The sequence below is a fragment of the Heterodontus francisci genome, unplaced genomic scaffold (genome assembly GCF_036365525.1).
Source record: "Heterodontus francisci isolate sHetFra1 unplaced genomic scaffold, sHetFra1.hap1 HAP1_SCAFFOLD_237, whole genome shotgun sequence".
NCBI classification, from domain to species: Eukaryota; Metazoa; Chordata; class Chondrichthyes; order Heterodontiformes; family Heterodontidae; genus Heterodontus; species Heterodontus francisci.
This window is the reverse complement of record NW_027141318.1, coordinates 674,977-689,042: the sequence shown is the minus strand read 5'-3', so window position 1 is coordinate 689,042 and position 14,066 is coordinate 674,977.

The window sequence follows — 14,066 nt, the reverse complement described above, 5'->3', positions numbered from 1 at the left end:
AGTCTTTGACCCAACAGGATGTGAGTGTGTTCTCCATGTTGCACAGACCGCAACCCAACAGGACTAGAGTTTTCTCTCAATTTTGTTCAGACCGTAAACCAACAGGGGGAGAGTGCGCTCTCCATGTTGTACAGACGAATGCCCAACATGGGGAGAGTGCAATCTCCATGTTGTCCACCCTGGAACCCCACAGGGTGAGAGTGCGCTCTCCATGTTGTGCAGCCGATAACCCAACTGGATGATAGTGCACTCTCCATGTTGGACAGACTATAAGCTAACAGGACGAGAGTGTGCTCGCCATGTTGTACAGACTGTAACCTAACAGGACGAGAGTGTGCTCTCCATGTTGTACAGACTATAACCCAACAACATGAGAGTGTGCTCTCCATGTTGCACAGACCGTAACGTCACAGGGGGAGAGTGCACACTCCAATTTGGACAGAATATAACACAACAGGGGGAGAGACCCCTCTCCAATTTGTACAAACTACAATCTAACAGGACGAGAGTGTGATCTCCATGTTGTACAGAACGTAATCCAACAGGATGAGAGTGCGGTATCCATGTTGTGCGGGCTATAAACCAACAGGTTGAGAGTGCACTGTCCATGTTGCACAGACCGTAACCCAACAGGACGAGAGTGCACTCACCGTGTTGTGCAGACCGTAACCCAACAGGGCGAGAGTGCTCCCTCCATGTTGTACAGAACATAACCTTAAAGGTCGACAGTGTGGTCTCCATGTTGTACAGACCGTAACCCAACAGGATGAGAGTGCGCTCCCCATGTTGTACAGACTACAACCTAAAAGGGAGAGACTTTGCTCTCCATGTTGTACAGACCGTAACCCAAGAGGGCGAGAGTGCACTCACCATGTTGTACAGACCGTAACCCAACTGGGCGAGAGTGCTCCCTCCATGTTGTACAGAACATAACCTTAAAGGACGACAGTGTGCTCTCCATGTTGTACAGACCGTAACCCAACAGGATGAGAGTGCGCTCCCCATGTTGTACAGACAACCTAAAAGGGAGAGACATTGCTCTCCATGTTGTACAGACCGTAACCCAAGAGGGCGAGAGTGCACTCTCAATGTTGTGCAGACCGTTACCCAACAGGACGAGAGTGCACTCACCATGTTGCACAGACCGTAGCCCAACTGGGCGAGAGTGCTCCCTCCATGTTGTACAGACCATAACCTAAAAGGAGGACAGTGTGCTCTCCATGTTGTACAGACCGTAACCCAACAGGATGAGAGTGTGCTCCCCATGTTGTACAGACTACAACCTAAAAGGGAGAGACTTTGCTCTCCATGTTGTACAGACCATAACCCAACAATATGTGAGTGTGCTCTCCATGTTGTGCAGACCGTAACCCAGCATGGGGAGAGTGTGCTCTCCATGCTGTGCAGATCGCAACCCAACAGGACGAGAGTTTGCTCTCAATGTTGTTCAGACCGTAACCCAACAGGGGGAGAGTGCGCTCTCCATGTTGTGCAGACGAAAACCCAACATGGGGAGACTGCACTCTCCATGTTGCACAGATGAAAGCCCAACAGGGGGAGAGTGCAATCTCCATGTTGTACAGCCAATAACCCAACAGGGTGAGAGTGTGCTCTCCATGTTGTGCAGACGATAACCCAGCAGGATGAGAATGCACTCACCATGTTGTACAGACCATCACCCAACAGGGGGAAAGTGCACTCTCCATATTGTACAGACTATAACCGAACAGGACGAGAATGTGCTCTCCATGTTGTCCAGACTATAACCTAACAGGACGAGAGTGCGCTCTCCATGTTGTACAGACAATAACCCAACTGGATGAGAGTGTGCTCTCCATGTTGTACAGACCGTAACCTAACAGGGGGAGGGCGCAATCTTCATTTTGTACAGAATAGAACCCAACAGGGGGAAGAGTGCACTCTTCATTGTGTACAGACTGCAATCTAACAGGACTAGAGTGTGCTCTCCATGTTGTACAGACCGTAAGTCAACAGGATGAGAGTGCGCTCTTATTGTTGTACGTACCGTAACCCAACAGGTTGAGAGTGCTCTCTCCATGTTGTGCAGACCGTAACCCAAGAGAATGAGAGAGCACTCGCCATGTTGTACAGACCTTAACCCAACTGGGCGAGTGTGCACTCTCCATGTTGGACATGCCGTAACTCTACAGGACGAGAGTGTGCTCTCCATGTTGTACCGATGGTAACCCAACAGGGGGAGAGTGTGCTCTCCATTTTGTACAGACCGCAACCCAACAGGACGAGCGTGTGCTCTCCATCCTGTACAGACTATAACCAACAGGACGAGAGTGTGCTCTGCTTGTTGTACAGACCGTAACCCAACAGAGGGAGAGTGTGCTCTCCATGTTGTACAGACCGCAACCCAACAGGGCGAGAGTGTGCTCTCCATCCTGTACAGACTATAACCCAACAGGACGAGAGTGTGCTCTGCTTGTTGTACGGACCACAACCTAACAGGAAGAGAGTGTGCTCTCCATGTTGTACAGACGATAACCCAACAGGATGTGAGTGTGCTCTCCATGTTGTACAGACCGTATCCCAACATGGGAGAGGGCACTCTCCATGTTGTGCAGACGAAATCCCAACAGGGGGAGAGTGCACTCTGCATGTTGTCCAGACGAATTCCCAATCGGAGGAGAGTGCAATCTCCATGTTGCACAGCCAATAACAAAACAGAATGAGAGTGCATTCTCCATGTTGAACAGACCATAACCCAACAAGGGGAGAGTGCACTCTCCATGTTGTACAGACCATAAACTAACAGGACGCGAGTGTGCTCTCCATGCTGTCCAGACCGTAAGTCAACAGGATGAGAGTGCGCTCTCCACGTTGTGTTCCGCAACCCAACAGTTTGAGAGTGCATTCTCCATGTTGTACAGATCGTAAACCAAGAGGATGTGAGTGCAAACTCAATTTTGTACAGACCGTAACCCTACAGGACGAGAGTAGAATCACCATGTTGTACAGACCACAACACAACTGGGCGAGAATGCACTCTCCACGTTGTACAGACCGTAACCCAACAGGATGAGAGTGTGCTCTCCATGTTGCACAGACCGTAATCCAACAGGATGAGAGTGTGCTCTCCATGTTGTACAGACAGTAACCCAACAGCATGAGAGTGTGCTCTCCCTGTTGTACAGACGATAACCTAAGAGGGAGAGACTTTGCTCACCATGTCGTGCAGACCGTAACTCTACAGGTTGAGAGTGTGCTCTCCATGTTGTACAGACCGTAACCCAACAGGGGGAGAGTGTGCTCTCCATGTTGTGCCGACCGCAACCCAACAGGACGAGACTTTGCTCTCAATGTTGTTCAGACTGTAACCCAACAGGATGAGAGTGTGCACTCCATGTTGTACAGACTATAATCTAACAGGGAGAGACTTTGCTCTCCATGTTGTATAGACCGTAACACAACAGGGGGAGAGTGCCCTCTCCATATTGGACAGATGAAAACCCAACATGTGGAGAGTGCACTCTCCATGTTGCACAGACAAAAGCCCAACAGGGGCAGAGTGCAATCTCCATGTTGTACAGACTATAACCCAACAGGGTGAGTGTGTGCTCTCCATGTTGGACAGACGATAACCCAACAGGATGAGAATGCGCTCTCCATGTTGTACAGACCATCACCCAACAGGTGGAGAGTGCGCTCTCCATGTTGTACAGACTACAACCTAAAAGGGAGAGACTTTGCTCTCCATGTTGTACAGACCGTAACCCAAGAGGGCGAGAGTGCACTCACCATGTTGTACAGACCGTAACCCAACTGGGCGAGAGTGCTCCCTCCATGTTGTACAGAACATAACCTTAAAGGACGACAGTGTGCTCTCCATGTTGTACAGACCGTAACCCAACAGGATGAGAGTGCGCTCCCCATGTTGTACAGACTACAACCTAAAAGGGAGAGACTTTGCTCTCCATGTTGTACAGACCGTAACCCAAGAGGGCGAGAATGCACTCTCAATGTTGTGCAGACCGTTACCCAATAGGACGAGAGTGCACTCACCATGTTGCACAGACCGTAGCCCAACTGGGCGAGAGTGCTCCCTCCATGTTGTACAGACCATAACCTAAAAGGAGGACAGTGTGCTCTCCATGTTGTACAGACCGTAACCCAACAGGATGAGAGTGTGCTCCCCATGTTGTACAGACTACAACCTAAAAGGGAGAGACTTTGCTCTCCATGTTGTACAGACCATAACCCAACAATATGAGAGTGTGCTCTCCATGTTGTGCAGACCGTAACCCAGCATGGGGAGAGTGTGCTCTCCATGCTGTGCAGATCGCAACCCAACAGGACGAGAGTTTGCTCTCAATGTTGTTCAGACCGTAACCCAACAGGGGGAGAGTGCGCTCTCCATGTTGTGCAGACGAAAACCCAACATGGGGAGACTGCACTCTCCATGTTGCACAGACGAAAGCCCAACAGGGGGAGAGTGCAATCTCCATGTTGTACAGCCAATAACCCAACAGGGTGAGAGTGTGCTCTCCATGTTGTGCAGACGATAACCCAGCAGGATGAGAATGCACTCACCATGTTGTACAGACCATCACCCAACAGGGGGAAAGTGCACTCTCCATATTGTACAGACTATAACCGAACAGGACGAGAATGTGCTCTCCATGTTGTCCAGACTATAACCTAACAGGACGAGAGTGCGCTCTCCATGTTGTACAGACAATAACCCAACTGGATGAGAGTGTGCTCTCCATGTTGTACAGACCGTAACCTAACAGGGGGAGGGCGCAATCTTCATTTTGTACAGAATAGAACCCAACAGGGGGAAGAGTGCACTCTTCATTGTGTGCAGACTGCAATCTAACAGGACTAGAGTGTGCTCTCCATGTTGTACAGACCGTAAGTCAACAGGATGAGAGTGCGCTCTTATTGTTGTACGTACCGTAACCCAACATGTTGAGAGTGCTCTCTCCATGTTGTGCAGACCGTAACCCAAGAGAATGAAGAGCACTCGCCATGTTATACAGACCTTAACCCAACTGGGCGAGTGTGCACTCTCCATGTTGGACATGCCGTAACTCAACAGGACGAGAGTGTGCTCTCCATGTTGTACAGATGGTAACCCAACAGGGGGAGAGTGTGCTCTCCATTTTGTACAGACCGCAACCCAACAGGACGAGAGTGTGCTCTCCATCCTGTACAGACTATAACCAACAGGACGAGAGTGTGCTCTGCTTGTTGTACAGACCGTAACCCAACAGGGGGAGAGTGTGCTCTCCATGTTGTACAGACCACAACCCAACAGGACGAGAGTGTGCTCTCCATCCTGTACAGACTATAACCCAACAGGACGAGAGTGTGCTCTGCTTGTTGTACGGACCACAACCAAACAGGAAGAGAGTGTGCTCTCCATGTTGTACAGACGATAACCCAACAGGATGTGAGTGTACTCTCCATGTTGTACAGACCGTATCCCAACATGGGAGAGGGCACTCTCCATGTTGTGCAGACGAAATCCCAACAGGGGGAGAGTGCACTCTGCATGTTGTCCAGACGAATTCCCAATCGGAGGAGAGTGCAATCTCCATGTTGCACAGCCAATAACAAAACAGAATGAGAGTGCATTCTCCATGTTGAACAGACCATAACCCAACAAGGGGAGAGTGCACTCTCCATGTTGTACAGACCATAAACTAACAGGACGCGAGTGTGCTCTCCATGCTGTCGAGACCGTAAGTCAACAGTATGAGTGTGCTCTCCACGTTGTGTTCCGCAACCCAACAGTTTGAGAGTGCATTCTCCATGTTGTACAGATCGTAAACCAAGAGGATGTGAGTGCAAACTCAATTTTGTACAGACCGTAACCCTACAGGACGAGAGTAGAATCACCATGTTGTCCAGAACACAACACAACTGGGCGAGAATGCACTCTCCACGTTGTCCAGACCGTAATCCAACAGAATGAGAGTGCGCTCTCCATGTTGTCCGGACCGTAACCCAACAGGTTGAGAGTGCACTCCCCATGTTGTCCAGACCGCAACCCAACAGGACGAGAGTGTGCTCTCCATCCTGTAGAGACCATGACCCAACAGGACGAAAGTGTTATCTCCAATTTGTACAGACCATAACCCAACAGGACGATAGAGTGCTTTCCATGTTGTACAGACTTTAACCCAACAGGACGAGAGTCTGCTCTCCATGTTGTACGGACCATAACCCAACAGAACGAGAGTGTGCTCTCCATCTTGGACAGACCATTACCCAACAGGACAAGAGTGTGCTCTCCATGTTTTACAGACCATAACCCAACAGGACGAACGTGTGCTCTCCATGTTGTACGTACCGTAACCCAACAGTACGAGAGTGTGCTCTCCATGTTGTGCAGGCCATAACACAACAGGGTGAGACTGTGCTCTCCAAGTTGCACAGACCATTACCCAACAGGATGAGAGTGTGCTCTCCAGGTTGTACAGACCATAACCCAACAGAGGGAAAGTGCACTCTCCATGTTGTACAGACTATAACCCAACAGGACGAGAGCGTGCTATCCATGTGGAACAGACCGTTAGCCAACAGGATGAGAGCGTGCTCTCCATGTTGTACAGACTATAAAATAACAGGACGAGAGTGTGCTCTCCATGTTGTACAGACGAACACCCAATTGGACGAGAGTGTGCTCTCCATGTTGTACAGACCATAACCCAACAGGACGCGAGTGTGCTCTCCATGTTGTACAGACAGTAACACAACAGGTCGAGAGTTTGCTCTCCATGTTGTACAGACCATAACACAACAGGATGCGAGTGCGCTCTCCATGTTGTCCGGACCGTAACCCAACAGGTTGAGAGTGCACTCCCCATGTTGTCCAGACCGTAACCCAACTGGGCGAGAGTTCACTCTCCATGTTGTACAGACTATAACCTAACAGGACCACAGTGTGCTCTCCATGTTGTACAGAACTTAACCCAACAGGATGACAGTGTGCTCTCCATGTTGTGCAGACTATAACCTAACAGGGAGAGACTTTTCTCTCCATGTTGTACAGACCGTAACCCAACAGGATGAGAGTGTGCTCAACCATGTTGAACAGACAGTAACCCAAAAGGGGGAGAGTGTGCTCTCCATGTTGTGCAGACCGCAACCCAACAGGACGAGAGTTTGCTCTCAATGTTGTTCAGAACGTAACCCAACAGGTTGAGAATGCAATCTCCATGTTGCACAGACGAAAGCCCAACAGGGGGAGATTGCAATCTCCATGTTTTGCAGCGTATCACCCAACAGGGTGCTCTCCATGTTGCACAGACCGTAACACAACAGGGGGAGAGCATGCTCCCAATGTTGCACAGAACGGAACCCAACAGCTCGAGAGTGTGCTGTCCATGTTGTACAGAATATAACCCAACAGGGGGAAAGTGCACTCTCCATGTTGTGCAGACGAAAACCCAACAGGGGGAGAGTGCACTCTCCATGTTGTGCAGACGAAAGCCCAACAGGGGGAGAGTGCAATCTGCATGTTGTACAGCCGATAACCCAACAGGGTGAGAGTGTGCTCTCCATGTTGTGCAGACCATCACCCAACAGGATGAGAGTGCACTCTCCATGTTGTCCAGACCATAACCCAACAGCGGGAGAGTGCATTCTCCATGTTGCCCAGACTAAAACCTAAGAGGACGAGAGTGTGCTCTCCATGCTGTACAAACTATAACCTAACAGGACGAGAGTGTGCTCTCCATGTTGTCCAGACTATAACCTAACAGGACGAGAGTGCGCTCTCCATGTTGCACAGACAATAACCCAACTGGATGAGAGTGTGCTCTCCATGCTGTGCAGATCGCAACCCAACAGGACGAGAGTTTGCTCTCAATGTTGTTCAGACCGTAACCCAACAGGGGGAGAGTGCGCTCTCCATGTTGTGCAGACGAAAACCCAACATGGGGAGACTGCACTCTCCATGTTGCACAGATGAAAGCCCAACAGGGGGAGTGTGCAATCTCCATGTTGTACAGCCAATAACCCAACAGGGTGAGAGTGTGCTCTCCATGTTGTGCAGACGATAACCCAGCAGGATGAGAATGCACTCACCATGTTGTACAGACCATCACCCAACAGGGGGAAAGTGCACTCTCCATATTGTACAGACTATAACCGAACAGGACGAGAATGTGCTCTCCATGTTGTCCAGACTATAACCTAACAGGACGAGAGTGCGCTCTCCATGTTGTACAGACAATAACCCAACTGGATGAGAGTGTGCTCTCCATGTTGTACAGACCGTAACCTAACAGGGGGAGGGCGCAATCTTCATTTTGTACAGAATAGAACCCAACAGGGGGAAGAGTGCACTCTTCATTGTGTACAGACTGCAATCTAACAGGACTAGAGTGTGCTCTCCATGTTGTACAGACCGTAAGTCAACAGGATGAGAGTGCGCTCTTATTGTTGTACGTACCGTAACCCAACAGGTTGAGAGTGCTCTCTCCATGTTGTGCAGACCGTAACCCAAGAGAATGAGAGAGCACTCGCCATGTTGTACAGACCTTAACCCAACTGGGCGAGTGTGCACTCTCCATGTTGGACATGCAGTAACTCTACAGGACGAGAGTGTGCTCTCCATGTTGTACCGATGGTAACCCAACAGGGGGAGAGTGTGCTCTCCATTTTGTACAGACCGCAACCCAACAGGACGAGCGTGTGCTCTCCATCCTGTACAGACTATAACCAACAGGACGAGAGTGTGCTCTGCTTGTTGTACAGACCGTAACCCAACAGGGGGAGAGTGTGCTCTCCATGTTGTACAGACCGCAACCCAACAGGGCGAGAGTGTGCTCTCCATCCTGTACAGACTATAACCCAACAGGACGAGAGTGTGCTCTGCTTGTTGTACGGACCACAACCTAACAGGAAGAGAGTGTCCTCTCCATTTTGTACAGACGATAACCCAACAGGATGTGAGTGTGCTCTCCATGTTGTACAGACCGTATCCCAACATGGGAGAGGGCACTCTCCATGTTGTGCAGACGAAATCCCAACAGGGGGAGAGTGCACTCTGCATGTTGTCCAGACGAATTCCCAATCGGAGGAGAGTGCAATCTCCATGTTGCACAGCCAATAACAAAACAGAATGAGAGTGCATTCTCCATGTTGAACAGACCATAACCCAACAAGGGGAGAGTGCACTCTCCATGTTGTACAGACCATAAACTAACAGGACGCGAGTGTGCTCTCCATGCTGTCCAGACCGTAAGTCAACAGGATGAGAGTGCGCTCTCCACGTTGTGTTCCGCAACCCAACAGTTTGAGAGTGCATTCTCCATGTTGGACAGATCGTAAACCAAAAGGATGTGAGTGCAAACTCAATTTTGTACAGACCGTAACCCTACAGGACGAGAGTAGAATCACCATGTTGTACAGACCACAACACAACTGGGCGAGAATGCACTCTCCACGTTGTACAGACCGTAACCCAACAGGATGAGAGTGTGCTCTCCATGTTGCACAGACCGTAATCCAACAGGATGAGAGTGTGCTCTCCATGTTGTACAGACAGTAACCCAACAGCATGAGAGTGTGCTCTCCCTGTTGTACAGACTATAACCTAAGAGGGAGAGACTTTGCTCACCATGTCGTGCAGACCGTAACTCTACAGGTTGAGAGTGTGCTCTCCATGTTGTACAGACCGTAACCCAACAGGGGGAGAGTGTGCTCTCCATGTTGTGCCGACCGCAACCCAACAGGACGAGACTTTGCTCTCAATGTTGTTCAGACTGTAACCCAACAGGATGAGAGTGTGCTCTCCATGTTGTACAGACTATAATCTAACAGGGAGATACTTTGCTCTCCATGTTGTATAGACCGTAACACAACAGGGGGAGAGTGCCCTCTCCATATTGGACAGATGAAAACCCAACATGTGGAGAGTGCACTCTCCATGTTGCACAGACAAAAGCCCAACAGGGGCAGAGTGCAATCTCCATGTTGTACAGACTATAACCCAACAGGGTGAGTGTGTGCTCTCCATGTTGGACAGACGATAACCCAACAGGATGAGAATGCGCTCTCCATGTTGTACAGACCATCACCCAACAGGTGGAGAGTGCGCTCTCCATGTTGTACAGACTACAACCTAAAAGGGAGAGACTTTGCTCTCCATGTTGTACAGACCGTAACCCAAGAGGGCGAGAGTGCACTCACCATGTTGTACAGACCGTAACCCAACTGGGCGAGAGTGCTCCCTCCATGTTGTACAGAACATAACCTTAAAGGACGACAGTGTGCTCTCCATGTTGTACAGACCGTAACCCAACAGGATGAGAGTGCGCTCCCCATGTTGTACAGACTACAACCTAAAAGGGAGAGACTTTGCTCTCCATGTTGTACAGACCGTAACCCAAGAGGGCGAGAGTGCACTCACCATGTTGCACAGACCGTAGCCCAACTGGGCGAGAGTGCTCCCTCCATGTTGTACAGACCATAACCTAAAAGGAGGACAGTGTGCTCTCCATGTTGTACAGACCGTAACCCAACAGGATGAGAGTGTGCTCCCCATGTTGTACAGACTACAACCTAAAAGGGAGAGACTTTGCTCTCCATGTTGTACAGACCATAACCCAACAATATGAGAGTGTGCTCTCCATGTTGTGCAGACCGTAACCCAGCATGGGGAGAGTGTGCTCTCCATGCTGTGCAGATCGCAACCCAACAGGACGAGAGTTTGCTCTCAATGTTGTTCAGACCGCAACCCAACAGGGGGAGAGTGCGCTCTCCATGTTGTGCAGACGAAAACCCAACATGGGGAGACTGCACTCTCCATGTTGCACAGACGAAAGCCCAACAGGGGGAGAGTGCAATCTCCATGTTGTACAGCCAATAACCCAACAGGGTGAGAGTGTGCTCTCCATGTTGTGCAGACGATAACCCAGCAGGATGAGAATGCACTCACCATGTTGTACAGACCATCACCCAACAGGGGGAAAGTGCACTCTCCATATTGTACAGACTATAACCGAACAGGACGAGAATGTGCTCTCCATGTTGTCCAGACTATAACCTAACAGGACGAGAGTGCGCTCTCCATGTTGTACAGACAATAACCCAACTGGATGAGAGTGTGCTCTCCATGTTGTACAGACCGTAACCTAACAGGGGGAGGGCGCAATCTTCATTTTGTACAGAATAGAACCCAACAGGGGGAAGAGTGCACTCTTCATTGTGTACAGACTGCAATCTAACAGGACTAGAGTGTGCTCTCCATGTTGTACAGACCGTAAGTCAACAGGATGAGAGTGCGCTCTTATTGTTGTACGTACCGTAACCCAACATGTTGAGAGTGCTCTCTCCATGTTGTGCAGACCGCAACCCAACAGGACGAGAGTAGAATCACCATGTTGTCCAGAACACAACACAACTGGGCGAGAATGCACTCTCCACGTTGTCCAGACCGTAATCCAACAGAATGAGAGTGCACTCTCCATGTTGTCCGGACCGTAACCCAACAGGTTGAGAGTGCACTCCCCATGTTGTACAGACCGTAACCCAACTGGGCGAGAGTGCTCCCTCCATGTTGTACAGAACATAACCTTAAAGGACGACAGTGTGCTCTCCATGTTGTACAGACCGTAACCCAACAGGATGAGAGTGCGCTCCCCATGTTGTACAGACTACAACCTAAAAGGGAGAGACTTTGCTCTCCATGTTGTACAGACCGTAACCCAAGAGGGCGAGAGTGCACTCTCAATGTTGTGCAGACCGTTACCCAACAGGACGAGAGTGCACTCACCATGTTGCACAGACCGTAGCCCAACTGGGCGAGAGTGCTCCCTCCATGTTGTGCAGACCATAACCTAAAAGGACGACAGTGTGCTCTCCATGTTGTACAGACCGTAACCCAACAGGATGAGAGTGTGCTCCCCATGTTGTACAGACTACAACCTAAAAGGGAGAGACTTTGCTCTCCATGTTGTACAGACCATAACCCAACAATATGAGAGTGTGCTCTCCATGTTGTGCAGACCGTAACCCAGCATGGGGAGAGTGTGCTCTCCATGCTGTGCAGATCGCAACCCAACAGGACGAGAGTTTGCTCTCAATGTTGTTCAGACCGTAACCCAACAGGGGGAGAGTGCGCTCTCCATGTTGTGCAGACGAAAACCCAACATGGGGAGACTGCACTCTCCATGTTGCACAGACGAAAGCCCAACAGGGGGAGAGTGCAATCTCCATGTTGTACAGCCAATAACCCAACAGGGTGAGAGTGTACTCTCCATGTTGTGCAGACGATAACCCAGCAGGATGAGAATGCACTCACCATGTTGTACAGACCATCACCCAACAGGGGGAAAGTGCACTCTCCATATTGTACAGACTATAACCGAACAGGACGAGAATGTGCTCTCCATGTTGTCCAGACTATAACCTAACAGGACGAGAGTGCGCTCTCCATGTTGTACAGACAATAACCCAACTGGATGAGAGTGTGCTCTCCATGTTGGACATGCCGTAACTCAACAGGACGAGAGTGTGCTCTCCATGTTGTACAGACCGCAACCCAACAGGACGAGAGTGTGCTCTCCATTTTGTACAGACCGCAACCCAACAGGACGAGAGTGTGCTCTCCATCCTGTACAGACTATAACCAACAGGACGAGAGTGTGCTCTGCTTGTTGTACAGACCGTAACCCAACAGGGGGAGAGTGTGCTCTCCATGTTGTACAGACCGCAACCCAACAGGACGAGAGTGTGCTCTCCATCCTGTACAGACTATAACCCAACAGGACGAGAGTGTGCTCTGCTTGTTGTACGGACCACAACCAAACAGGAAGAGAGTGTGCTCTCCATGTTGTACAGACGATAACCCAACAGGATGTGAGTGTGCTCTCCATGTTGTACAGACTATAACCTAAGAGGGAGAGACTTTGCTCACCATGTCGTGCAGACCGTAACTCTACAGGTTGAGAGTGTGCTCTCCATGTTGTACAGACCGTAACCCAACAGGGGGAGAGTGTGCTCTCCATGTTGTGCCGACCGCAACACAACAGGACGAGACTTTGCTCTCAATGTTGTTCAGACTGTAACCCAACAGGATGAGAGTGTGCTCTCCATGTTGTACAGACTATAATCTAACAGGGAGAGACTTTGCTCTCCATGTTGTATAGACCGTAACACAACAGGGGGAGAGTGCCCTCTCCATATTGGACAGATGAAAACCCAACATGTGGAGAGTGCACTCTCCATGTTGCACAGACAAAAGCCCAACAGGGGCAGAGTGCAATCTCCATGTTGTACAGACTATAACCCAACAGGGTGAGTGTGTGCTCTCCATGTTGGACAGACGATAACCCAACAGGATGAGAATGCGCTCTCCATGTTGTACAGACCATCACCCAACAGGTGGAGAGTGCGCTCTCCATGTTGTACAGACTACAACCTAAAAGGGAGAGACTTTGCTCTCCATGTTGTACAGACCGCAACCCAACAGGACGAGAGTGTGCTCTCCATCCTGTACAGACTATAACCCAACAGGACGAGAGTGTGCTCTGCTTGTTGTACGGACTACAACCAAACAGGAAGAGAGTGTGCTCTCCATGTTGTACAGACGATAACCCAACAGGATGTGAGTGTGCTCTCCATGTTGTACAGACCGTATCCCAACATGGGAGAGGGCACTCTCCATGTTGTGCAGACGAAATCCCAACAGGAAGAGAGTGCACTCTGCATGTTGTCCAGACGAATTCCCAATCGGAGGAGAGTGCAATCTCCATGTTGCACAGCCAATAACAAAACAGAATGAGAGTGCATTCTCCATGTTGACCAGACCATAACCCAACAAGGGGAGAGTGCACTCTCCATGTTGTACAGACCATAAACTAACAGGACGCGAGTGTGCTCTCCATGCTGTCCAGACCGTAAGTCAACAGGATGAGAGTGCGCTCTCCACGTTGTGTTCCGCAACCCAACAGTTTGAGAGTGCATTCTCCATGTTGTACAGATCGTAAACCAAGAGGATGTGAGTGCAAACTCAATTTTGTACAGACCGTAACCCTACAGGACAAGAGTAGAATCACCATGTTGTACAGACCACAACA